This window comes from Lissotriton helveticus, chromosome 6, assembly GCF_964261635.1.
Source record: "Lissotriton helveticus chromosome 6, aLisHel1.1, whole genome shotgun sequence".
NCBI classification, from domain to species: Eukaryota; Metazoa; Chordata; class Amphibia; order Caudata; family Salamandridae; genus Lissotriton; species Lissotriton helveticus.
In genome coordinates this window covers 687718727-687746560 of record NC_136067.1, presented here as the reverse complement: position 1 = coordinate 687746560, position 27834 = coordinate 687718727, and the positions used below count along the sequence as shown (strand labels likewise).

Here is a 27834-nt window from a genome sequence, read left to right as displayed (position 1 = left end):
ACAATGACCACCACCAAATAAATATTTTTTTATGTTTCACTACAGGTATGTTCATTTTACCACAATAAGTCAGAAGACGAACATTTATGCATGACATGTACAAAAATTGCATGTAACTGCAATATAAAAATACATGAGGCAAAAGCTAATGTTAACATGATTCATAGTGAAGGAAGCGACACAGAAGCCTAGCTTAGATGCCAGCGACAACATGTTTTCTGAGCGTCTTGGTCAAGTAGCAGCATGACAGGTAGGACTTGGACAATGGGGTTTAAGATAAAAATGGAAGTGGGAACCTGAATGAAGGTAATTTTCACCTCTTTTTCTTCCTTTCCGCCAACCTGAGTTATACCTGTGTGGTACCTCCACGGAAATGCACATGATAATCAGCTTGGAGGTATTTTTTGCGGGGCTCCCTCCAACAACCACTTCTGGCTATGACACCATTGACAAGGAGGAACATTCTGGCAGAGACAGCAGGACTCCAATGGTCTTCCCTCCACAGACCCACCAACATCAAAGTCAGTGGGTGGAGCCCCAAGCCGCGGGTGGTAGTACCATCAGAAAAGCAGCAGCGGGACCTGATCCGCCACGATCTAAATCAGGCTCTTTGTGTCAGCATGCACTGATGTAAGTCAATATGTGTCCCTGTTAGGGGACCCAGGCCACCTACTCCCGACGAGCACTGCAGGCAACTATAATACATTATCTAAACTTGGTTGGGTACAGACTCATTTCCCGACAACATCCAACATGCATTTGCAAAGCCAAAAGGTTTCCCCTATGCAAAATCTATTGGCTTTGTTAAAGTTTTGTTACAATGTTTACATGCCCTGTGCCGTGAAGCAGAATGACTCTGCTCAAGGGCTCTATTTATAAGATGCTAGAGTTAAATTAATGAGTAACTGAGTAATGCAAAATGTGGTTCACATATTTTTCTTTCTTTATTCTGCATGGCAATATATTTGCTACTGGCAAAGAAAAGCGAGAATAAGAAAAATCTAATCCTCCATGTCTTTAATACAAATCTGTATTAGCCTAGAGAATACATTTCTGAAATCAAAGCTAAGCTGCAAGTGAACAGGTTCCCAACGTATTCCCATGTAGGTGAGGTAACTTGCTCTTCCCCGACTAAATACAAATATAAATGAAGGGGGAATTGTTTAAATTTAGGAGAAAATTGAGTAGGAGTGTCTCCCTTTCCCACCATTTAAAAATACAAAGTTATCTTTGAGGGTTCTCCAAACTCCTGTTTCAGGTGGCAATTGGGGAGGGCCAAGTAATCTGAAACACAGAGAGATGGGTTTTCCCAAGATCGCAAGAATCTGGAATCTCCCAAGTTCGAAGCTTTCCATGATCCATGAGATATGTCATGATGCACCACTTGCCGGGTGTCTTAGACAATGGTAACTACATCTAAAAACTACAGGTGTCTCACGCAATAATCACTGACGCTAACCCGGTCCAGCTGAGCTCTCCTTGGGGTATAAAAGCCCTCCCTTGATGGGTACTCATTTGTACCACAGTTCGAGTGCAGGCGGACCAAAGCAGGTACACGGACGGTAGGGATCCTTGAAGATGTGAGTAATCCTGGGACTTGGTTGTCTTGGTTGGCGCTCATTGAGTAGCCCTGTTCCTCTGACCTATGTTTGCCGTTTTCACAGCTGTAAAAACAAGGGGCGTTTGGGGGGCAACCGAGGAGGGAGGGAGGAAACAATAATGAGGATGCAGTAGCAAGTGACGAAGGGTGCTAGGGATGATGTGGTAGAGCGCCAGGAAGGAGAGGAGATGGCCTTCAGATGCACTTGTACGGAGAGCTAGATAGTACATTTTTTAAAAGTATTTTCCGAAGTGCGGAGCTGGTGGAAGGATATGGGCCACTAGCAACCAGCCAGTGACCAAAAGCTGTACTTGGTCTATGCTCCACGGCATGGACAAGCAAATCAGGAAGATGTGCAAAGTGAAAGCAGATGACTTGCTGACCAATTAAAAATATGGAAATTAAGGCAACGTTGATTCCAACTAATGGTAAGTATTGGTCAGGTTCTAAGCCCCTATTAGGATTTTTTTTTAATACAAGAGATTTCACAAGTGCTGTGCAGACAAAATCTGAAAATGTTAAATACAAAAATCGGTCACCCATGCTTGCAGCTGCCCAAATTCTCTTGTTAGATACTTAATCTTGTCTAATTGTCAAACACATGTTATCCAGCAATATTTACAATTAGGCTAATCCCAATGTAGCCCAAAACCCACAAAAGGGCCAATTTCATTTGTAGCCCTAGGGGTTCAAAAGCCATTTTTGCGCTTTAATAAAATTATACAATGCATACTTTACAACTGTTTGCAGTCATCATGTGTTTCGAGCCACTTCTAGGGGAAAGTCGATGTTGAAAATGATAAAATATAAAGATTTACAAATATTCAAACACAATACACTTATGGAAACAACACACCTCAATTTAAGTAACATACATAACATTGTATTTGCTCACATAATTTCAGCATTAAAGAACAGCAAACCCATGGAAAGCCATTGTATAGGCTCTACCATATAATGTTCTGCAGTATCCATGTCTGTCAATGATTCCTGGTCTGATTTTAACACAGCCACATAGATAAGATGCTGTAAATCACTGCAAAGTGCATGCTACTTGCCTCCCCAGACTAAAGCAGGTGAAGTGACGTCACACCTTATTTTAATGAGACAAGCAGCATAGATTTCAGAGATCTATTCCACATAGTGTGTGTTATCAATTCTTTAACATGTACAAAGCATGGGCTTTAGCTCTGCCTAGGGGAGTAGTTTTCTCTAATCTCATGTTATTGTTTGTTTGGTGTATTATTTCCTCTCCCATAGAGTAGTTTATTGAGGGTGTAATATACTGTTGTAAATATATCTAGTTTTTCACAACAGTTTTGGTTGCCGTATATGAATTGTACATATATATATATTCCTCACTGTATATATTTCTATGTCTTGTACTTAAATCTTCTTGAAAAATATACAAAATAAGAAATAAGATATTTGATAAAACGAAGATTTGATAATAAAGAAAACAGTTTTGAGATAACCTTGTCCTGTGTTATATTGAATTTTTTGTTCATGTTTTTGACGTTTTTTGTACTAAGGAATTCTGTTTGCTAAATGATTCCTCAAGGATTACTGTCTATTGAATGATGTGATAGCAGGACACTTTGGATGCACATTTAATCTTTATCATGATAGGTTTCATTTCTCCATGCCCCGCCCACTGCATACATTATGCTTATGAGTTAGCAGAATGTGTGTTACTACTGATATATTCATTTATGCATTTACGTTTATATTCTTCTATTAGTTATTCATTTATGCGTGTGACATTATTTCAGTTTTCTTAGCTTGGCCTGTGTGCCACCATTTTTGAAGCATTTCTCTCTGCGTGCGAGTTGCACTTGCTCATCCCCCTCCCGTAGGAATAGGAATATTCCACATGTCAGCAGTTTTGTCTCTCAGCTCACTGTGACTGAAACTACTAGCGAAACCCCTTATCACTCTGTTCTCATGTGCTGGAGATGCTAAGGCCTGGCTCCGTGTCCTTGGAGCCAGAAGAGAGAATGTTGCAATTCCAGGTGCAGATGCCTCTTGTATGAAGCCATTGTTTATCCTCTCCGGGGTCCAGTACTTTTCCAGTATGGGCGTGTTTTACTCTGCCTCTTTGTATTATAATGTGTTACTGTGATGATATGAGTCAGTCCTCTCGGCACACTCTTAGAGAGTGAGGTCAGACAGGGCCCTCTCATATGGGAGTTTGTGGCCTAATAAAATTGCTTGTTTATTCTTCTCCACTGTCCAGCTGACTTATTATTAGGTAACTATAGGTGAGTGTGGTAAGTCACTCAGGTGGATTTGAGCCACGCTTATCAATCAGATCCCATCTTCTGTCAATGGTGTTGTTAATTCCTTTTGGAGTGTTTTTATTTTCTGACTGCCTTCATTTTACAGCTTGCCATTTTGTGTATATCGGAAACTGTTCTGTATTAAGTTTTCCTTCCTTCCTTCCTCCCTCTCTCCCTCCCTCCCTCCTTTCTTTCTCTCTTTCCTTTTTCTCTTTCTTTCAATGCCGGACTGATTGACATATTTGAGCCAAGACCGTTTGATTTTCAATTCACTAAAATTATGTGTATAACACAGTTACTTACATGAGTTTTAGACAGACTTCATCCATTAGTATGTTGCTGGAGTCATTTATATTTTCTTCCACTCACTCCAACATACATTATGGGGAATGTATCAGCCCACTTCAGCCATTGGTTGACTTCACTTTGTTACGGCATGCCTCTCTTTCACAGAAACACATCCACACACAAAGTAGTTCCCTGCAGTGCTACAGAGTTCTATGGTAATGTGTGGTTTATTGAGACCAAATAAACTTTTTGCCTGTAGCAAATCACTTTTTTTAGACTGATGAGAGCCTGGCATATTCCCAAACTTTTGTGTGCAAAAACCATGACCAAACAAAACAAGAATTGCCTGCACTATTGGCTTAGCCAATGCCTGTTTCATTGATGCAGTCAATTGATAATGTTTTAGTCATTACTTACATTTTGCAGGCTTGAACCCTTCATATACAGTGATAAACAAGCAGTGGCAGATAGGTGTGGGCAAAATTCGTGGGTGATTTGCACAATAGCTTTTTCCTGCCTGCTGCGCAAAATTAAGATTGCTTCAAAAAGCAGAAAACAACTAAGCTTGAACAAAAGGAGCACTGCAAGAGGTCAGACAATGTAATTACCTTAATGATAATTGCACCAAGGTAAATAAATTGCCCATTAACCTGACAGTGCTCTTGAAAACAACTTCCCCGGCAGGTGAGGTAAGCATGTGCAGAGTGCAAGGCTGCAGCAGGCAGACACCACACACAGGGTCTCCAACTAAAGAACGTTCTCTTCTTCCCGATCAGGCTCTGGGCAGTGCGAATATTTAAATTTTTTTACCATTAAGTTAATTACATTGCTCTGTGCCAGATAGTGCTAGGTACCGTGCAAGTGTTCCTCATTCTGTGCATTCTTCACTGCATAGAACAAGGAATATGTGTGCTGCAGGTCATTCCGCCTGCAATCTGCCTATTTAGCAATCCAATTCAGGCCGATCTTAAATAATTTTTTACGGATTAACCCAAACATGCTCATTTCCAATGACAAAGCCAAGAAGTCAACCTTTAAACGCCAACACAGACATGTATAAATTGTGTTTGTTTACTTTTATACATTAAAGCCAGACCTACTGGCTTTGTCAGGGTTTGTTGAAGATGGTAATGAAGACTGGCATTCAACGTTTTTCTACATGCTCAAGAACTTGGCAAAACTAAGGTACCAATAATATATTAGCGGAGGATAACACAATTTTGGTTAAATGGTGCAGGAGGGATTAAAACAGATTTTCTAGTTCTAAAATCGAAAACTTACACTGTGAGCCCTCATTCTTCCTTAACCTATTATTTCTTATTTCTCCTCCTCCTTTCTTCTGTTGTCTCCCTCACTTAATTTGTCTACCTACCTTCTTTCCTTCCTTTTTAGGTTGAGCCTTAGCCAGCGCGCAAGCGCTGCTCTTACGATCTGTGGTAGGTACTGTACGGAGGACAAGCACTGCCCACATTTGGCATTGACTTGTGTCCTTGCCCTTCTTAAATGCTGGCGTCTGATTCATTATGAGGCTTGTTAGTCCCTACTTAGTACAGCCATGTCATCATTTGTATCATCCCATGGTTACTGGCCCCTTTACTTCGGTTCTTACACGGTACGTGTTCTTTTTCTTTATTGAGGTGCTTGTTTGCAATGCCATAGGTCTCGCATTTAAATGTGAGACCTATGGCATTGCAAATATTTCTCCAAGGCAGTGGCAGAGGGATACTGAGCAGGGCCTGAACATGGTGCTGCGGCCGGTTTTTGCAAATATGTCAGCCTGAGGGAGACCCACAAGTTATATTCGGGGGAAAATTCAAGGAACAAACCCAGATTCCCAGCAACGGCATGGCCTGCAGGTGGACCGTGGGCATCAGAGTCACCTGAGGCAACCCTCGGACAAACTGCACCAGCCTTGTTGGATGTTAAAACAGGAAAAAGGTAAAGGGAGGGGGCTGCCGCCGGTGGTCAAGTTGGGATGGGAGTGTGTGCTTCTCTTGGCGAAGAGGGGACTGCTGAGTTGGCTCTGGCTGCAGGGAAGGATGGCTGGTGTGACTGGGGAGGCTGTGTGCCCTGGATGTGAATTGTGTGCCTTTGCACTGGCATTTCTCCCTGTGTTTTGCGAGAGTGAACAGCCCGCACCTTAGAGGGGCTCCGCAGTAAGGGGAGGCTGGTCATGAAAGTTAAACTGGGGGGAGCCACAACTCGCCCCAGGTGACCATATAAAGGAATCACTAATGCTACAGCTTTCAATATTAAGTATCCACAGAATGCCATCTATAGGGAGTGCACCTGACGTGTTTTGCTGCTCTTCAATGTTCATAGTCAGATGTTGAAAAAATCATGGAAATTCCAGAATGGTGCATTTTCATTATTTCTCCCAAGAACTGCCTACTGATCCATGGTGAAAGTGTACCTGAGAGGAACTTGCTCTATTTTCACTTCTGAGTAAGACAATATTAGTAGAGGGTGGATCTGCACACCTGTGTTCAGCTAAATGTATTCAATATTTTTACACTGAAGTTTAGCGTGCTCTCTAGGAATAAGGGTGCGTGCTTTTTTCCTTAGTGGTCACGAGTTTTATGACACGGAATTGGAATCCACTTATCCCATACACCCCTGGATTGCATGTTGTTCACCTCACTCTTTCTGGACTTTTACCAGATCAGTGGTAATTTGCACGTTTCTTTGATATAGAAATATATTCTTTGCATGGTGCACATCGCCTTTCATCTGGAGGTTTTTTCTCAGTGGCACTCCCCAGTCTTCTCTTAAGCAATATGTAATTCATGGGAGAGTTGTATATAGATCTATATGTTGCTGTTTTGTAGATACCGTAGAGACTTTACTACAAGATGCTGTGACTTCAAGATTCTATGTCAGGACGGAGGCGAGGATTATGCAGTCCTTTCTTCTCTTTATTAAAATAGCAAATTTAAAGTGGACCAATAAGAAACTTTTACAGAAACTTCAACTCCCATGAACACATGGGCCACAGTGTCCATAACAACTGCCATCCAATCACGGGGCTGTCCACTGTATAATCGGTCCTGACATCCCTTCCTCTTCCTCTTTCTTCTCTGCTCGTCAGATAAGTCATTTCATATCTTTTTCTGACGTGTTGTGCTGTTTTGGTATTTTGAGTTTATCCTGTGCAGTATTCTGCTTCTGTGGTTGCCATACTGCGCTAAATTGTTATTGTTGTGTTTGTGGCAGCGTGACGAGTGACAGGCGCTGCTTGCCCCGTCTCTGCCGCTTAAGCGCGGAGCGTGTGGAGCGCGCTTCAGCGCTTCTCAGACTCTGTGGGGCGCCCGCCTCGAGCAAACGGCTGTGCTCGCGGTCTTTCGCTCGGTTCACGGGCGCGCTGAGGCAGGAGTGCTCTCCGCCTCACCAACCCTCGCCAGACACCGGCTTCGGCGCTTTAACGCGCGCTTCAGCGCAGCGCCACCTGGTGGCCTCTCAGTGGTACCGCACCCGTTTTGACGGTTTTACAAGGCAGACCACGTCCTGAGCACCGGCGAGGGGGCTACCTCAATTAAGTTAAGAGGTGTTGAAGTGGTTGGTGCTCACACCCTCCATTATGCAGTCTAGTGAGCAGTTAAATACCTCCACTCAGGAGGTGGAGGAGCTTGGTGTCTCCCAACCCTTGCCGCCTGCGGTTGGTCGCGCGCTTTCGCAGGCGCTGGACTCTGTCCTGGCGCCGTTGAGGGAGAGAGTGGACGCACTCGCCCAGAGTATCCCCGGGGTGTTCGGGGGCTCAGCGCCTGTCGACCGTGGCCCCAAAGGAGGGCAGGGTGGGGGCAAAGTCTCTGCTAAACGTCACGCGGGGCACCTGGAAGAGTTTGATCGCCTCAGAGACTCTTTCCGCAAGAGTGCGCGGATGTTAAAGAATATACCCTGCCGGGAGGGATTTTACCCCGGAGAGGAAGGCGGCGAGGTCGCCCCGGACACGGACCAGGAGGATGGTTTCCCCGTGGAGGGAGAGGGTGTTTCTGATGACGACGCCTCCTCGGGGGATGAGGATGATTACTCGGGTCGTCCTTGGCACCCGGCGTCTCATTCCTCAGAATCCCAGGAGGGTGACGATAAAGTATCGGACATGTTTGACCCAACTAGGATTTATCATCCTAGGTCATCGGAGTGGATCCCTGACCCTAAGGTGGCGAAATATGTTGCGAGCAAAGTTCGCCAACCTCTTGAGAGCGACGTTAGAACCCGCATGCGGGGAGAATGCCCTCGGACGAAATTAGAAGGCAGGGTGGCGGTCACCCCGGATATTGACGAAAAGCTCTGCGCATTTTTTGCCAAATTCATGCGTGACTCCAAGAAGGGTATAGACCGCTCCTGGCGCAACTGCCAGGATAAGCTCCTGGACGCGGTGGGCCCTGTAACTCAAATAATCCAACTGGCCGAGAGGGCTAAGGAGTCGGGGACTGCGATGTCTACGGAGATCGTGGCAGGTTGGGCCCAGCGGGCCCTATGCTTTTTGGGCAACGCGAATTGCGCACTGGCGGCAGAGCGGAGGAGGTCTCTCCTCATTAAAATTGACCCTAAGCTAGGTGACCTGGCCACCTCGGAAGCGGGACCCATTGCACAGGGCAAACTATTTGGCGAACCATTTATCAAAGAGTTGAACAAGTTCGTCACTACTTTTTCTGCCTTAGATAGGGCACAAACGTCGATCAAAAAGATTTTTCCCGGACGGGTTTTTGGAGGGGCCGGAAGAGGTAGGGGTCGCTCCTCCGGCCACCAGTCTCAGCAAGGCCCCAACAATAAAAACCAACAGCGTCGTAACAATGGATGGAATGACGGCCGTCAGGGAAATTTCTATCCCAGTCGAGGCGCCGGCAAAGGGCGCAGCAGAGGCTACCGTGGCGGAGCCAATGCACCTGGAGGTCCATCCGGTGAGTGTTACCCTTTTTTCCCCGTCCGTTTTGGGGGGGAGGTTACAAGACCATTTCCAAACCTGGTGCAAGATCACTTCAGACCCTTGGGTTCTTCAAACGGTGCAGGGTTTCCAGATAGAATTCTACGGAACTCCCCGTCAGAAGGTTCGCCCTCGCCCCCTCGTCTTCTATTCAGACGACAGGTTACTGATCGACAACGAAGTAGCAGATCTCCTCAGGAAAGGGGCGATCCGCATGTCTCAGCTACATCCTGCGGGTTTTTTAAGCAACATCTTCCTAGTCCAAAAGAAGGACATAGGTTATCGCCCGGTAATAAACCTGCGAGAATTCAACGAGTGGCTGGTGTATCGCCACTTCAAAATGGAGGGGATTCATCTGCTTCGCGATCTTCTCCTCCAAGGGGATTAGATGGTGCGTCTGGATCTGAAGGACGCCTACCTAACGGTTCCGATCTTCCCTCCACACCGGAGATTCCTCCAGTTTCTTTGGAACAACACGATCTTCGAGTTTCAAGCTCTGCCCTTTGGCCTATCGTCGGCCCCATGGTGCTTTACGAAACTCCTTCGACCGGTGGTGGAGACCCATCGCGAGAGGGGAGTTCGATTGATCATTTATCTCGACGATATATTGATTATGAACCAATCGCCAGAGCGTCTCCAACTAGACTTGAACACAACTATTGCATTACTCCAGGACTTGGGCTTTGTGATAAACGTCCAGAAGTCCGAACTCCGACCGACGACCCAGATTACATTTCTGGGATTCCAGATAGACTCGGTATCAGCCTCCCTCAGCCTTCCCTCTCAGAAAGTCACCAAAATCCGCAAGGAACTCTCCCATGTACTCCGGAAGGACAGGATTTCTCTACGCCAGTTGGCTCGGATTGTGGGTCTCCTCTCCTCCTCGATCCAAGCGATCTTCCCGGGCCCTCTTCACTACAGGGCCCTGCAGCGATTGAAAGCGATGCACCTCAGGAAGGGGCTCACGTACTCCGAACTCATCTCCCTCACGGAAGAAACGAGGACGGAATTGCGGTGGTGGATAGAGCACATGAGCGCGTGGAACGGGAGAGCGATTTTCGGTTCCAGCCCGGATCTAGTCATCGAGTCGGATGCCAGCAGATCGGGCTGGGGTGCTCGTTGTGGCGACATCACGATGGGAGGTCGTTGGTCGGAGGAGGAGCTTCACCTCCATATCAATTGTCTGTAACTCCTGGCGGGTTCCTTCGCGGTGAAATTCCTTACACGGAACCAGGTATCATGCTGCATTCTGCTACGCATGGACAATGTGTCAGCGGTACAGTATATCAATCGCCTGGGCGGCCCACGATCTCGGGCCTTGGCGAACCTGGCGAAGGACTTTTGGCACTACTGTCTGGAGAAACAGATCTCGGTGATGGCAGAGTATTTGCCGGGCAGACAGAACTCCATTGCGGACTGGCAATCCAGGTACTTCCAGGATTTTAGCGACTGTCGACTGGAACGGTCGGTCTTCCTGGCTTTGATGGTCAGGTGGGGTCCATGTTCGATGGACCTGTTTGCATCCCGGCTCAATCGACAACTCCCGAGATTCGTGAGTTGGAGACCGGACCCAGAAGCGTCAGCGGTCGACGCGTTCTTACAGGATTGGGCTCAGGAGCAAACATATGCGTTTCCCCCCTTTCTCATGATTCCGCGAGTGGCGGCTCAGGTTCGCCGTCAACGAGCTTCCATGATCCTGGTGACGCCCTTCTGGAGGGCTCAGGCATGGTTCCCCTCTCTGTTGGAACTGTCATGGGATTGTCCCATTCTACTGCCCTTGTTCCCTTCGTTGCTCTCGGGTCCTCAAGGGGAGCCTCATCCTCTGGTGACCCAGGGGGCCTTGCGACTCATGGAATGGAGGATTTCAGGGGACATTGGCAGGACGAACGCCTTTCGGCAGACGCTGAAGACCTCATCCGTAGAGCCTGGGCTCCTGGAACGGTCAAGAGGTACCGCTCGGCTTGGCAGCGATGGCGTCGTTGGTGTGTGGGAAGACACAACGATCCTGTGGGGGCGGATGTTAGCTACATCTTGAATTTTCTAGCTGAATTAGCCCGTTCAGGACTGGCCTATCGGTCTATCAATTCTTTCAGATCAGCCATTTCGGCTGGGCATGCCCATATCGATGGGAGACCGGCAGGAGAGCATCCTTGGGTTTGTAAGTTGATGAAGGGTGCTAGACTGTCTAAACCACCGGAACCCAGATATGACTCCCTCTGGGATGTCAATATCGTTCTCCGTTTCCTCTGTTCTTGGAGAGACAATCAATATCTCTCCAGAAAAGAGTTATCTGCCAAGTTGGCAATCTTGCTCTGTTTGGTCTCGTGCAAACGTGTCTCAGATGTCAGAGCCTTGGACATTACTGCACGTGCGTTCACCCCGGAGGGAGTCACCTTTACGGTGGCTAGGAGAACCAAGACTAATATCAGGTCGGTATCTTACCCTTTTTTTCCAGATCAACCCAAACTCTGTGTGGTACGGTGCCTCAAGGCGTATGAGGACTTGACGTCAGAATACCGTCTCCCGGGAGAACGTCAACTCCTCATTGCTTTACAAAAACCGTTCAAGGCGGTTTCCTCTCCAACCATCGCCAGGTGGGTACGTTGGATCATGTCCGAAGCAGGGGTGGACGTGACCAGATTCGGAGCTCACTCCACGAGAGGGGCAATGGCTTCCAAGGCTATTCAGGTTGGCGGCCGCCTAGAGGATATAATGGCCGCAGCGGACTGGTCTTCCGAGTCCATTTTCAAAACATTTTACTTCAAACCCATCTATGGGGCAGCAGAATTGGTGGTGGACAGGCTTTAAACCTGCATAATCCTCGCCTCCGTCCTGACATAGAATGAAAAATTTCCTAGCTATCGTAACGGAAAGTTTCAATTCTATTAAGGACAAGGAGGCGAGGATTATCCCCCCCGAGACTTGATGGTCTCATCCCACCCGGAGTCTCCGTAATCACAGTAAGTAACCTTTCGAATGGGTTTGACGATGGTAATACAACTGTATTTATCTCAAGTTGTTGGTGAGGCTGGTGGAGTTCATACTCTGAAGTGTTGACATATGTGACTATTCTAAGCTTGTTTATGACATTTTCAAATGTTACCTGGTTGTGCAGCTCTGTATATCGCATTCTTTGCTTCCATATACGGAAAGGAATCCAGATAACGGTTTGTCTTATATTGGTTTAGGACAAGACCAGAAGGAATGATGTACGCCTTGGGAATCTTTCCTCGCAGAGCAGAAGAGGAAGAGGAAGGAACGTCAGGACCGATTATACAGTGGACAGCCCCGTGATTGGATGGCAGTTGTTATGGACACTGTGGCCCATGTGTTCATGGGAGTTGAAGTTTCTGTAAAAGTTTCTTATTGGTCCACTTTAAATTTGCTATTTTAATAAAGAGAAGAAAGGACTGCATAATCCTCGCCTCCTTGTCCTTAATAGAATTGAAACTTTCCGTTACGATAGCTAGGAAATTTTTCATTGTTCTTTTCATCGTCTTTAATCAACATATCCCCTGACGAAGGGTTCAACTGGAACCCGAAATGCATTGGGATTCTGGACATCAACTTTAACTGTTTAATCATTATATTCTTTTGTGTGTATTTTTCAGGAGGTTATAATACGTAATCTGATTATGTGAATGTTGAACATTTTCAGTTTAATACACAAACCCATGTAGGGATTTCACTTGGAAGAAAAACAACGTATTCACATGTTTTATGTGTGTTTTTTTATGAATATGCAAGGTACTGGAAATAAATGCAGTCTGCTCATGCTGTAAAACTTACAGTTTTAATTTGTGTTTACATTTCGAAAGGCCCATGGCCCAGTGGTTGTGCCTCTAGCAGTCTAGGGTTTTCCTTGGGCTCAAATTTATACTATTTTCACTTCTGGCAGATTTGTGGAGCGTGAAGGTGCTTAGGGTATTCCAAAAGAACATTAATGAGGGTTGAGTTTTCAGGTTTCAAGGCAAAGATTTCAAAATTTTGCCAGTAACACATAGAACAGTTTGCTATAGAGTTTATTTTGTATGGAATTTTGGGGTTTTCAGTTATGTTTCACATCTGAAGCTCATATAACCCCTGAAGATTTAGTGTGTGCTGACCATAAATGGGTTTATGAGATTTTAGAGCCTTACCCCCAGATGCATCAAACCCAGATTCTGTGAATTCTAATTTGTGAAAAATACCGAATCGCAAATTAGAATTCGCAGAATGGGATGCATCAATAAAAGCCAACTAAAAAAGCGATTCACAGTCGGCCGCAATCGCCGATTGCGAATTTCGCTAAATCCTACATAAATCGCAGAATCACCGGTTTCCCATGATGAAATTGCGATTTTGCAATTACTGAAATCGCAAATTGCGATCTCGCTAACTGCAGGATCGCATTTCGAGCACAATGATGACATCACAACCAGGAAGTAGGCAGTTCCCTCACTCATTCTGAACACAGAGCTTGAGAGTGGAAGAAGCACAGCACAGAGCTCCATCAGACCCACAACAGGACACACATCCAGAACCAGAATGTCCCAGGAAGCAGCAGGAAGCAGAGCACCTGGCAGAAAAATAAAAATAAAATTTTCTGAACAGGAGCTGGAGTTCCTCATCGAGGGTGTAAGTAGGGACCATGATAGGTTCTTTGGGAAGCAATCCCGGAAGGTCCTTGAAGCAGACAAGAGGCACATTTGGCAGCGCATCAGGGCTAAGGTCAACTTTGTCGGAGTGACCCAGCGCTCTATTGATGAGCTAAAGAAGAGGTGGTACGACCTCAGAGGCCGTGCCAAAGAGCGCATTGCAGAGAGGCTGGGGGAGCAACATGCGACGGGAGGAGGAGATCCCACATTTGCGCCCAACACATCACTTGAAGACCTGGTGGAGGAGACCATCAACCCTGCAGCCTGCGTGGGGGTCACCCAGCTGGACACCTCCCGACCCACCCAACAATCCAAAGGTAAGAGCAACTGCGACCCCGTCCCCTAACAATGCCCATACCCCCAGAGCTAGCCATCTGATAACCCCAGTGATGCAGGCCATGCACATCAGAATCGCCATATTGCATTGTGGGACCTGTAGTGTGATAATAGTTTCCTGATAGCCACACACAGCCAGACCTGTCAAGTGAAACATGTCCCTAAAGCCAGTCAGGGAATGCAAGCCTGCATGCATGTCGCAACATCCCATGTGCAAGATTCATATCATTAATCATGCACCCATTTACATCACAGGTGCTGCTGAACCACAGAGCACAGACAGCGAGGCACTCCAAATTGAGGAAAACACAGAGGACACCGAGGGAGAGAGCCATCCTGCCCCACGACCTGGACCTTCAGACACACCTGCACCAGTACGACCACCTCCCTATGCAAACAGGGCCACCCCGGTAGCCACAGGAGGAGAGCAACCACCCCATGCATCACACATGGCAGTGGAAGAGGCCACACCACCACCCAGGAGGCAGACATGGCGCCAGCCACTGTGCGGTCGCAGTCAAGTGGCCGGATGAGGCAGCAGGGCAACGTGGCAACACGGGCTGACCAGGGTGAACATGATCAGGAACAAGGGCTTGGCATCGAACGCCGGATGCTAGCTGTCCTCCAAAAGCAGGCCCGGCACTTGGCAGCCATAGCTTTAAAAGACAGCGCGCAACGTGAGCCAGCTCACCGAAAGCGTGCAGGTGTTAACGGCTGCAGTGAGGGAGAACAGCCAGATCATGGTGTCACAGCAGGACATCAGCCGCCGCCGCCACTGCCAGCTGCTGGCCCGCCTATCGGCATACACCAGGTCAAACCACATGATCGGGAATGCTACTTCCCAACTATCACGCCGGTCCCTGGCAATGCAATGCCAGATGGTGCAATGCTGCCAGGATGTTGCTAGGGCGTTGGAACAGGTCACAACCGCTGTCCAGAACCGCAGGTATGTGGCCATGCCCATGCAAGGGAGGGGATGATGCCAGTGAGGGCACCTCCAGTCTGAACAGCCTGTCCCTGCCGGTGGTACAAGAATGACGCCGCAGTACCAGGCCCACTGCAGCATCAAGGCCCGATACTGGCGAGGTGGATGTGGAGAGGCGACAGGGCACGTCCGGCCGGAGGCGCTAGTGATTTACTGACTATTAGCAGCAGTGCCATGCTGAAGTACAAAGCAGGCCTGCTTCCCAATCATGGGGCTGTATGACTTAATACAGTTTTCATGTTTTGTGAACCAAAAAATGTAAAAGAAAGATCCTGTTTACATTATAATAAGAATTTATTTCAAACGCAAATCCTACTCATGTCATTATTTCATTTGGCATGCATGAGTGCAGTGTTGTGTGAGGGGTATAGGAGCACTAAAAATAATGCAGTGTGATGTTGTCACGGCGCCTGTGTCCTTCAGCAGGATTCTCCCCGCGTGCATGACGCACATGTGCAGGTGGGCGGTTGTCCCCCTCCGACTCACTGCTAGAGAACTCCACAGGTATCCTCCGCTTGATAGCAATATAGTGGAGTATGGCACACACGGCCACGATGCGGCAGCAGACCTCAGGCAGGTATTTGAGGGATCCACCAGTCTTATGTAGGATGCGGAATTGGCTCTTTAACATCCCAAATGTCCATTCAATGACATTCCTGGTGCGAATGTGCACTGCATTGTAACGCCGTTCCTGTGGTGAGGCAGGGTTGAGGTATGGGGTTAGGAGGTACTCACGGAGGCCATAGGCACTGTCACCTGAAGGAAAGGAGCAGAGGGTCAGTGCCTGTCATGCGCAGCTACATGGGCTTGACGTACTGTATATGGGCATGTGTACTTACCTAGGAGGTGTCCTTTGCCAAAGTCACCCCTGGCCAAGCGGGTGTGTATGCCGCTGTGCCTGAATATGAAAGAATCATGCGTGCTACCCGGGTATTGGGCCACTATGTCTGTGATGATTGTCTTTGCATTGCAGACCATCTGGATGTTGAGTGAGTGGTAGGACTTGCGGTTCCGGTACATGTATTCTGTCTCAGCGGGTGGGCAGATGTGGATGTGGGTAAAGTCAATGCATCCAATTACATGGGGGAATTGCGCAATGTTGTAGAGTTGAAGCTTTGTTTGATTTAAGTCCTGTTGGGTGGTTGGGAAGGTTATGTAATGGTGTATCTGGGTCAGCATGGCGTCCAGGAAACTCTGTAGGCAGCGGGACAGTGTGCTCTGGGAGATCCCTCCTGCAACTGCAACTATCCCCTGGAAGCTTCCGGAGGCCAGGAGGTGCGGGCAGCACAGGACCTGGACATGGGTGGGCACCGCATTGGTCCTCCTTGTTGATTGCTGCATCAGGGGGTCAAGGTCTTGTATGAGCTTGGTTATCATTGCCCCATTCAGCCTGTATTTTGAGTAGATCTCCTCTTCGGTCTGGCCCAGGAGTGTGATCCGCAGCCGGAAGATGCGCTTCAGGATCCTGCGTCGGTTCCGGGCTGCAGCCTGGAGCCTTCGCCGCCTTACCACGATGTAGTCCTGGCATTGTAAATGTCCTCATGCTCCTACTGTGTCGCCTTAAGTGTGTTTGTTTTGCCCCGCACCTGTATCTTTTTAGGATTTTTTAATTATTTTTTTTTCCAATTGAACTTTATGGTTACCACCTGGTTTGAGTTCTCCTTAAATTGCTCCTCGCTAATAGCGATTTTGGGTTTTTTCACAAAGTGCGATTATTGATGAATTTGCTTTGCGATTATTTTGCGAGTTCGCAAATGATTTCGCAGAATCAGTGGAACATCGCTATTACAGAATCGCAAAGGGGGTTCCACGTTGATTCCGCTAATTTAATTGCGAACTCACAAAATATTTTTAGCGAATTCGAAATTTGGTTGTTTTTACTATCATGAATTGCGGTAACAGAAATTGCGATTGCAATAGCTGTTTCTCAACTATTGCGATCGCAATTTTGGTTGATGAATCTATGCATTAGTCTTGTGAAGTGGGCTAATGTGAAATTGATTCTGGTTTCCAGAGGGAGTCAATGATGATCTTTCTAGTTCAAGGTAACTTGATCAAGTTTGCAGTTTATGTTGACTCCAGCTGCTGAATAACGAGCTGATATTAGGGAGCCAGGGTATGTTTGTGAAGGCCAGGAAAGATTTCATTTCCTAAGATGGTCAACGATCACCCAGAGCTTTCATCAATCAATCAATTAGTCAATTTGTAAAGCGCGCTACTTACCTGTGAGGGTCTCAAGGCGCTGAGGGGGTGGGGGGGTGCTGCTACTGCTCGAAGAGCCAGGTCTTGAGGAACCTTCTGAAGGTGAGCAGGTCTTGGGTCTGCTGTAGATGGGTGGGGCGGGTGTTCCAGGTCGGCGAGGAAGAAGAAGTATCTGCTGCCGGAGGTCGTTTGTTGAATGCGCGGGATGGCTGCAAGGGGAAAGCTGGCGGAGCGGAGCTGGCGGGCAGGGGCGTAGAAGTTGAGTCTGTTGTTCAGGTAGGCTGGTCTGGTGTTGTGGAGTGCTTTGTGTGCGTGGGTGAGGAGTTTGAAGGTGATCCTCTTGTTGACGGGGAGCCAGTGCTGGTCTCTCAGGTGGGAGGAGATGTGGCTGCGGCAGCGGGACGTTGAGGATCAGCCGGGCAGAGGCGTTCTGGATGCATTGTAGTCGTCGCAGGTGTTTGGCCGGGATTATTTATTTATTTATTTATTTAAAGTTTTGTATAGCGCGAACAAGACCCTTGGGTATCAGAGGGCTTCAAATGACAATAGAATATGAAATTATAGTAGAGAAGTTCTATAGGTGTCCTTCTTCTCATGCTAGATGAAAGGAAGGTAACAAGAAGTAAAATAGGTAATGTACAATACAAGAAACACCGTGAATATACAGAGAACTGAGGTAAGATCGGTAATAAATATATTCTCCTGTATAATAATGTTTTAATGTCTTTTTCATAGTTCCTTGTTTTTATTAGGTCTGGGAATAGTATCATGTCGACCGCTCGTTTCAATATAGAGTTGGAGATTTCCTAGTTTCTTCCCGAATGTTGTAGAGTAGTCCTCTCTAATTCGGGCTTAGATGAAGACCTGTTTATTTATGGCAGGAACTTGCTCATGAAGAAGATCTTTGCTTCCCTCTTAAATGTTGCGGTGTTCGGAATTTTTCTAATGCTCGGAGGGATAGAGTTCCAAGTTCTGGGGGCTGCTCGGAAAAAGCTCTGTCGTAGGTTTTCTTCTTCTTGAAGATGGCTGGTCTCAGCATCAGCTCCTTGGCCTTCCTGGCCGGTCTGTTTCTTCCCGATATTTCAATCTTCTGAGCTAGGTATCTTGGTGTGTTGTAATGAATCGCCTTGTGGGTAATGCATGCATTTTTAGCTGAATTCTAGCTTCGTAGGGCAGCCAATTTAAGGATTTCAGGTGCAGGGATATATGGTCAAATTACCTCGTCCCTGAGACCAATCTTGCTGCTGCGTTGAGGCAAGCTTTTAGCGGTGCTATGGAGATTTTTGGTAAGCCTGCTAATGTAGTGCATCCATATTCGATCCTCGAGATAACTAGAGATTGTACTGCTAGTTTTAGATCCGTCTCCGTTAAAAATGCTTTCATTTTTCTTAAATAGTTCAGATGAAAACGGGCATTTTTTGCCATTGCTTTGATGTTCGCTTTCATCTCTAGGTTCTCATCCAGTGTGATTCCAAGTGATTTCGCCGAATCGACTAGCGTGGGAGTGCAATTTAACGCTGTGATAGTTTTCGACCATTCCTTCATTTCTGATTGGTTCATTTGTGGAGAGATGAGTAAGAATTCCGTTTTGTGTGCGTTTAGCTTCAGATGATTGGTAGTTAGCCATTTTAATGTCATTTTGAGGGCGTCGTTCATTAAGATGATGTCTTCCATGTTCTCGATCTTGATGTAGATCTGCGTGTCATCTGCATACATGTGGTAAGATATTTTGGAATTTCGCAGGATTTCTGTGAGGGGTTCGATGTAAAAATTAAACAGTGATGGGGATAGCGTGGATCCTTGAGGTACTCCTATTGTGTTTGGACATGCAGGTGAGAGAGATTGGTTGACCAGGAATCCCTGACTTCTATTATGTAGGAAGGACTCGAACCATTTCAGTACTTTGCTAGATATTCCCATCCTGTCCTGGAGTCTGTTCTGTAATTTTTCGTGGTTGACTGTATCAAATGCTGAAGATAAGTCGAGGAGGATGAGAAGACAAGATCGGTTTTGATCTAGGGCTTGGAGTGCATCATCAACAATGTGTAGGATTGCTGTTTCTGTACTGTGACCTGTTCTGAATCCTGATTGGCAGTCATCTAATAATGAGTAATTGTCGATATGTTGGCTCAGCTGATTCTGTACACATTTCTCTATTACTTTGGCCAGTAGTGGAATGTTGGTCACCGGACGATAGTTGTTAGGATCTGTTGGGTCCGCTGTAGGTTTTATGATGATTGGTACTACTTGACTTGTTTTAAGGCATTCAAGAAGGATCCCCTGGGAAAGAGAGGCGTTTACAAAGTTCAGCGAAGGGTTATGAAAGTGTTCAGAAATATGATGGCGCTCTACAGGTAGTGGTTGTAAGGTAATTTTGTGGCTAGTAGTGGTCGGTGCTACTTGATCAGAGATACCCCTATTCTCTGAAAAAAGAGGGGAGAGAGGAGCTCTACCTTCTGTGTATATGTATGCAGGGTCAAGCGCACACAACCTAAGTAAGTTCAGTGGTATGTTGTATGTCTTTTAATGAAAGGATAAGATCAAACTTCACTTTTGTCGTTTCGTTTCTTATTTATTTAGTCCAGAAAAAGTATTTGTTTCACACGAAAACCAGCCGACACGTGTTTCGTCAATAGCGGGGTGGACCCGTGACTCTTCAGGGCGGTCGAAGTTTAAGCTGCAAACAGTATCGTCAGACCGGTGATAATTCCAACCCGGTCCTAATCGGGTGTCAGAAAAATGTTGGCGGACGCGAAGGGTAGTTCCTCCCACGTGTCCAGAAATTATATCAGGGTGAAAATAACCGCCGTCGGGTATGCGGTCGGTCACAAACAGGCAAGCCAATCTGCTTGCCCCATTTCTTTGGCTTCTTGCCGTTGCGTGACAGACGGGAGTGGTCCGTCGATTTCTCCGGGTGTGTGAGACGTTTAAGTTTTCTGTCCAAATAGGGATCACGATATGGTTGATTTCTTTTAGGCATTTTGCCGGTAGTGGGTCATTATAGTGGTTGTTGGGTTTGATGTCCGCTAGCGTTTTGGCAATGTCGTATTGATTCAATAATTTGAAGGTGTCCCAATGTGCTTTGTTTTTTATCTCCCTACTCCCATCTTTTGGAGTAGTGTTGTTGAATGATTGTGTGTGGTCGATAGCGTTGTCTGCTGCCATCTTAAGTTCTCTTTCCAGCTTGTTGGCTGTGTCTATGAAAAAGTTGGAAAATTCTTTGCAGCTTAATTGCGTTTTAATGACTTCTTGGGCAGATTTGGCTTGCTTGTTTGATTGTTGTTTTATGATCTCAAACAGTTTCTGTGGTCTGTTTTTGGCGTTGTGTAGTTCATTTCTAATAAAATCCTTTTTTGCGTTGAGGATCTTTTTGTTGTATTCTTTTCTGATACTTCTGAGGGATTTCAGCTCCGGGGATGATGGGTGTTGTCTCCATTTTCTTTCCGCACATCTTAGTTTTCGTCTATCTTTATTCAAAGATCCATTGAACCAAGGGTTTTTATTCTTTTCAGTTACTCTTTTCAACTTTAGAGGCATGGTGGAGTTGACAATTTTCGTTACAGAGGTGGTGTAATGATTCGTGAGCTCATCCACACTTTGCACGTTGAGAGGTAAGTTTAGTTCTTTCTTGCATCTTTCGGTTAGAAGTTCCATGTTCGAGTCTCTGGTATCACGCATCCACCTTTTGATTTTGATTGGTTGAGTGGTTTGAGTCTTCATCCATGTAGGTATCATGAAGGTTATGGCATAGTGGTCTGACCAGTCGCACGCCTCTATTGCGAGAATTGAGATATTTTCCTTTTTAGATATTATCCAGTCTAGTGTTGCTCCCTTCGGATGTGTTGGTTGTAGGCATGCCTGGGATAGATTTAGATCGGTTAAGAAGTCTTTCAGAATGTTGACCTGTTTGTCGTTGTTGTCGTTCCAGTGTAGATTAAAATCACCTAAAAATATGTTGTTTGCGTCTGTGTTAGTGTATGCCGTGATTATCTCCATTAGCTGCTCGATGAATGTCTCATTGTTGTTTTTTCCCAGTGGGTGGTATAATGCATGTAAAATGCAATTTCGTTTGTTAGCTGATCTTATATTGAGACCTAGGTACTCGCAATCCTCTAACGGGTCGGCTTGAATTTGGCTAATTTCTACGATCGACTAGAGTGCGTTGCCATAGTGCAGCCTGCTGCTGACCGGGGCTTGGGTCACTGTTTCTCTTGTTTCGGTCGGGATTCACTTGTAGATCCTGCAAAGCATGTGGAGGGTGTTGTAGCAGGAGGAGGAGACGCGTTGACCTGTTTCGACATGGCGAGGGAGGAGTCGAGGATGAATCCCAGGTTGCGTGCGTGGTCCGTGGGTGTTAGAGCTGCTCCTAGTGCGGTCGACCACCAGGAGTCGTCCCAGGCAGAGGGGGTGGGTCCTAGGAGGAGGACCTCCATCTTGCCCGAGTTCAGTTTCAGACGGCTGCTCCTCATCCACTCGGCGACGGCCTTCATTCCTCCGTGGAGGTTGGTTTGGGCAGCGTGTGGGTCCTTGGTGAGGGAGAGGATGAGCTGGGTATCGTCGGCATAGGAGATCATGTTCAGGCCACTTGTGCGGGGGGGGGGCCATGTAGACATTGAATAGGGTTGGGCTGAGGGATGAGCCGTGGGGTACGCCGCAGATGATGTCGGTGGCTTTGGATCGGAAGGGCAGGAGGTGGACTCTCTGGGTTGTGCCGGAGAGGAAGGACGTGGTCCAGTCCAAGGCCTTCTTCTGGATTCCGTCTTCTTGGAGGCGTGTTCTTAGTGTGCGGTGGCAGACCATGCCGAAAGCGGCTGAGAGGTCCAGGAGGATGAGGGCTGAGGTTTCAGGGTTGTCTAGCTGGCACCTGATGTCATCTGTAGCGGCGATAAAGGCAGTCTCGGTGCTGTGGTGGCGTCTGAATCCGGACTGGGATGGGTCTAGGATGCTGTTGTCCTCGAGGTGGCGGGTCAGCTGCATGTTGGCAATTTTCTCGATGACCTTCGCCGGAAAAGGGAGCAGGGAAATGGGCCAGAAGTTCTTAAGGTCCTTGGGGTCCGCCTTGGGCTTCTTGAGGAGGGCGTTGATTTCGGCGTGATTCCAGCTTTCTGGGACTGTCGCTGTGTTGAACGAGATGTTGATGATCTTACGTAGTTGGGGTGCGATGGTTGCGTCAGCTTTGTTGAAAACGTGGTGTGGGCAGGGGTCTGATGGGGATCCTGAGTGGATGGAGTTCATGACCTTGCGTGTCTCTTCATCGTTGACGTGGAACCAGGAGGTTAGCTGGTTGGTGCAGGTGGCGTTCGGGGTGTGGTCTGTTGCGGTCGGGGCGGATGAGGAGTTGAAACTGTCATGGATGTCTGCGATCTTGTGATGGAAGAAGGTGGCCAGTGATTCGCACAGATCCTGCGAGGGCGGGATGTCGTTGGTGTTGGCGCTGGTGTTGGAGAATTCCTTGACTATGTTGAAAAGTTCTTTGCTGTTGTGTGCATTGTTATCCAGACGGGTTTTGAAGGACGATCTCTTGGCTGTTCTGATGTGGTGATGTCTGCGGATGGTGTCCTTGTGGGCTGCGTGGCTGTCTGGTGCGCGGTCCTGGAGCCATTTCTTCTCCAGCTTCCGGCATGTCCGTTTGGAGATCTGGAGTCCCTTGGTGAACCAGCTGGCTTTCTTGCTGGGGTGGTTGGTGTCGGGTTTCTTGATCGGGGCGAGGGTGTTGGTGCAGTCGTCGATCCACTGTCTGAAGTTTCGGGTGCCGGCGTCTGTGTCGGTGGGTGGGTTCTGGGTGAGGGTGGAGGTCAGATGGTCTTCGGTAACTTTGCTCCAGCAGCGGTGAGGGAGCTGTTGGGTGCGGAGGTGCGTGGTTGGTTTCTTGAAGGTGAATTGGATGCATCGGTGGTCAGTCCAGTGGAGTTCGGTGGTGTGGTTGAAGGCGACGTGGGTGCTTGTGGAGAAGACGGGGTCGGGCGTGTGGCCGGCAGTTTGGGTGGGTTCGGTGACGAGGTTGTCGATCAGGGAGGTGGAGTTGGCGTCGTTGTTGTTCTCGAGGTGGAAGTTCAGGTCCCCGAGGAGGATGTAGTCCGTGGAGGTGAGTGCGTGGGTCCTGGCGAGGTCAGCGACAAAGTCGCTGAAGAGGGCCCGGGGTCCAGAGGTCTGTAGATGAGTGTTCCTCTGAGGGTGGTGTTGGGGTCGGTGTGGATCCGGAAGTTAAGGTGTTCGGTGGAGATGAGGGAGTCGTCTGCGAGGGTGTGGACCTGGAGGGTGGACTTGAGGACGATGGCTATTTCCTCCTCCAAGCCGGTTGGTGCGGTCTCTGCGGGAGATCTTGTAGCCGTCCGGGATGGCTATGGCGATGTCGGGTGCGGAGGAGTCGTTCCACCAGTTCTCGGTCAGGAAGGCAACGCCTGGGCGGGTAGTGTCGAGCAAGTCCCAGAGCTCAACGGCTTGTTTTCGTGCGGAGCGGGTGTTGAGGAGTATGCAGCGGAGGTGGCTGGGTCCATTCCTTGGGGTTTTGGTGGTACTGTCGCATGTGAAGTTGCAGGTGTGGCAGGAAAAGGGTCCGTAGGTGAGTTTCGGGGCAGCCTGGAAGCAGCAGTGGTCTCGGCCGGTGTTGAGAGCGTGGAGAGTGTTGGCGTTGTATCGGATTCTGGCGTGTGTGTGGTCCAGGGGTTCTGGCGCTGGGCACGAATGGGAACAGAAGGGCTTGCCTTTGGCACGCCTTCGGCGCGCAAGTGGCACGCCCGCTGCACGCGTCCGCTGCGCGTCCAAGCAGCGCCCGCCATTTAAGGCGGGAAGGGAGGGAGGAGCAGCTGGGAGGCGGGAGCGGGGCGGCGCGGGGGCGTGGCTGCAGGGGGCAGCGGTGAGGAAATCGGGTACAGAAAAACAGGAGGGGGAGGTGGGTGGACGTGCTGGGCTAGAAAAAGCGCAAAATACGGTGCACAGAATACAAAATAAGCAGAGAATGCAAACAGAAAACAGCACAAGGTAAAAAAAACTACAATCAGACAGCAATCCGAGACTGGAGGACACTGCTGGCGCTAACACGCGTTCGGCTCAGGGGCGGGCGGGCGGGCAGTGGAGCAGGTGGAGCTGCTGGGCAGCAGGGAGGTGACCTGGCCTGCAGGCAGGGTCAGGGGTCACTCCTGTTGTCCAGCGGCGGCTGCCATTTAAGGCGAGAAGGGAGGGAAGAGCAGCTGGGAGGCGGGAGCGGGGCGGCGAGGGGGAGTGGCTGCAGGGGGCAGCGGCAAGGAAATCGGGTACAGAAAACAGGAAGGGGAGGTGGGGGGGATGGGCTGTACTAGAAAAAGCACAAAATACGGTGCACAGAATACAAAATAAGCAGAGAATGCAAACAGAAAACAGCACAAGGTGAAAAAACAACAATCAGACAGCGATCTGAGACTGGAGGACACTGCTGGCACGAACACGCGTTCGGCTCAGGGGCGGGCGGGCAGCGGAGCAGGTGGAGCTGCTGGGCAGCTGGGAAGTGACCTGGCCTGCAAGCAAGGTCAGGGGTCACTCCTGTTGTCCAGCGGCGGCCGCCATTTAAGGGAGGAAGGGAGGGAGAAGGGAGCAGCTGGGAGGCGGGAGCGGGGCGGCAAGGGGGCATGGCCGCAGGGTGCAGCGGCAAGGAAATCGGGTACAGAAAACAGGAGGGGGAAGTGGGGGGACACCCTGGGCTAGAAAAAGCACAAAATACGGTGCACAGAATACAAAATAAGCAGAGAATACAAACTGAAAACAGCACAAGGTCAAAAAAACACAATCAGACGGCGATCCGAGACTGGAGGACACTGCTGGCGCGAACACGCGTTCGGCTCAGGGGCGGGCAGGCAGCTGAGCAGGTGGAGCTGCTGGGCAGCAGGGAGGTGACCTGGCCTGCAAGCAGTGCTATTAGAGACAGCACAAGCTAGGTTTCCAGCATAAGATGAATTTCGTACCTGGCCGATTTTTCAGTTTTCTTCGTATGTATTTTCTTGAGTTGAAGTGGTGGAAGAGAAGTTGCTGACTTTTGGTTCTGATACTTATGAATGGCGAAATTTGTTAGAGTGCTTGGGATTTAGAAGAAGGCGCTCTGGGCCTCATTTATATACCCATTGCGCTGCTGGTGCGCCGCTGTTTTAGATGCACTGGCAGCGCAGTGTGGCTAGCCATATTTACAAGGCCACTTAAAGTCACCCTGCATGACATTTCATGGCCTTCTATATATGGGCCCCTTTCACACATTACTCTAAATGTAAGAGGAATTTCATGGGTGTTGCTGCGGGTGTTCCCATGCAACATCCATGGAACTCGACATACCCAGCTTTACAGAGTGTCGTAAACCTGGGAATGCAGCAGAATCCTACACCACCCCAGGGGAGGCGTAGGTGTGGAGCAACGAGAGAAATACTTTTATTTCTTGTTTTTTGCTCTTTTTATGAGTGCTACATTCAGCAGCACATGTAGGATGAGCAAAACACCATTAATGATTGTTTTCCCTTTAATGCAAGCACCCTTGCACCATTGCGCAAGGGTGTCTGCATTAGCACACAGCTGTGGTTTGTGCGCCAGCGCAAGGGAGAAGGATAGGAATGCTATTTTGTAGATACTGCACATTCGAGACCATTTATTATGACACACAGCAGCAAATCAGGAAGGCTTGCTGTGCTGCCATGTATCAAAATATAGTAAAAGAGGCCCTCTGTATTGAGAGGAGGTTTAGTGACATCCAGAACTAAATCCTTATGAAACTAGTGTTTATGAGGTGCATGTTGTTGAAGTTGGACGTTTCCTGCTATACTGTGGTATAATCAATGTACAGGTAGAAAGAGACTCCTTTCCCTGCAGACTGGAAACTCAGCAGCACTATGTACTGAAGAGACTATGAACAACAATAGGAAATGCTGCATGCTATTCTGGGAGATTTTATCAGGCTTTGCAATCCTTACACCCGTTTGAGAACCCTGCCACTAAAGCCCATGTGGAGGGTCAGTACTTGTACTTTGCTCCTATGATCAATCATATGAAAAGCTGCTGCAGCATCTAGAAAGGTGAAGAGACAGCTACCCCAATCTTCTAATATGTGTAAGGCATCTGTAATTGTTTTAACAGTGGTGGTTGTCCATGCTTTAGCGCATGTGAAAGCTTGATTGGTAGGAGCTGGAAAGTTTTCTTCAATGTGCTTGATGAGTTTCATGACAACACGTTTCTTGATGGTCGGTTCTTGAAAGGGGAGACAAGTCATGTAAGGAAGTGTTAGATCTTCCGGATTAGGCTGAGGTCTTTGATGAGTGGAGACAGTTCACGAATTTTGATGGAGTCTGATACACCAATCAAGAATGAAAAACAAGACTTTGTGGTGGTTAGGGGTAGAGAATCTAGAGAGTGGTTGAAGGTTTAAGGTTTCCAGTGGATATTGATAGCTCATAAGTGAAAACTAAATATAATTTGCCTGTTAATGTTTGAATTTAGAACAGATTATTATATTTGGCTGTGCTTGTGAAGAAGTTTATGAATGTATTAATTGTGTATATTTTTCAGTGTATCTGTTCAATTGTGGTTTGCGGAGTATGATTAGGTTCAGGGTTGATATATTGTATAATAATTCAGACTAGTGTCTGAGGTGGTTTGAGGCCTTCTGTATAAGTGTATTAAAAAAGAGGATTTGGCTTGCTTTGTCAATTTTGCATTTTTTGTCTTGCTGATTGAAGCCGAGATTGGAAATTAGGAGTGTTTTAGATCAATTTTGGTGCTCAACTCTCCATACAATGCATATTATTTGGTTGAACTGTTCTTTGACTATTACTGAGCTTAGAAAATTGAGTTTTGATACAAGAGCAGGCGAATGTTAAATACTTTATTTCCAAGAATACATTCTTAAATGGTTAACTCTCTAGTAGCTTGGCACAAAGCAATCAGAATAAATAAAATAGCATCAAAATGACAAACAACCAATGAGCAGAACAAGAGATATGAATTTTGAATTAAAAAAAACAACAAAAAGCACAATGCGCCAACCTCAGTTATTTGTTTTGCTTGACCGGTTTCAAGTCAAAAGTTAAGGCTGACCGCAATGGAGCACAGGTCAGATATATGGACCAGGCTTCCTCCAGTGGAAAGTTTACCTACAGACTCAGAAATGTTTATGGACAAAATGTGGTAATTGACAAGACTTCGGCAGGGCAAGCTGCAAGCTGGATCTGAAGTGGGGCTCGATGATGAAGGGATGATGAACAGCGGTGTCACTCTGTGGTCATCGATACAGTTGGGAATGCTCAGCGCATTTGAAATCCGAAGTCAGCACCCAGGAAGGCCACGAAGTTGATTGAATGCTACTCAGCATCTGCCCTTGTGAAGCTCTGTACGTTTGGATTAAGAAATGTTTCTTGAAGTCAGATCAGATTCAGCGGGACAAGGCGGGCAGTTGAGGCTAACCAGCAATCTGCCGTCAATGGTGTATGCATTGACAGCAATCCTGGTCTCCTCTTGTTCTCCTGGCAGAAATTGGCAAAAAGTCTCACTTCTTGCAGTGTGGTGCAAGAGGGGTACACTCTAAGACCAGCCTAAGGTCCAGGACCTGGGCAGCACCACTTGGGGGTTAGGAC

General features: G+C 47.6%; 1 protein-coding gene and 1 long non-coding RNA gene across 3 annotated transcripts in view; one reads left to right on the top strand and one right to left on the bottom strand.

The window, feature by feature from the left end:
• LOC144762867 (uncharacterized) overlaps window positions 1-27834 on the top strand; it is a 522764-nt gene that overhangs the window by 147464 nt on the left and 347466 nt on the right. The window contains exon 2 of the long non-coding RNA XR_013596155.1: window positions 46-250. This is a non-coding gene — a long non-coding RNA (uncharacterized LOC144762867). The remainder of the gene's footprint in view (window positions 1-45; window positions 251-27834) is intronic.
• MRAP2 (melanocortin 2 receptor accessory protein 2) overlaps window positions 1-27834 on the bottom strand; it is a 1067096-nt gene that overhangs the window by 833793 nt on the left and 205469 nt on the right. The gene's annotated exons all lie outside the window — the stretch shown is intronic.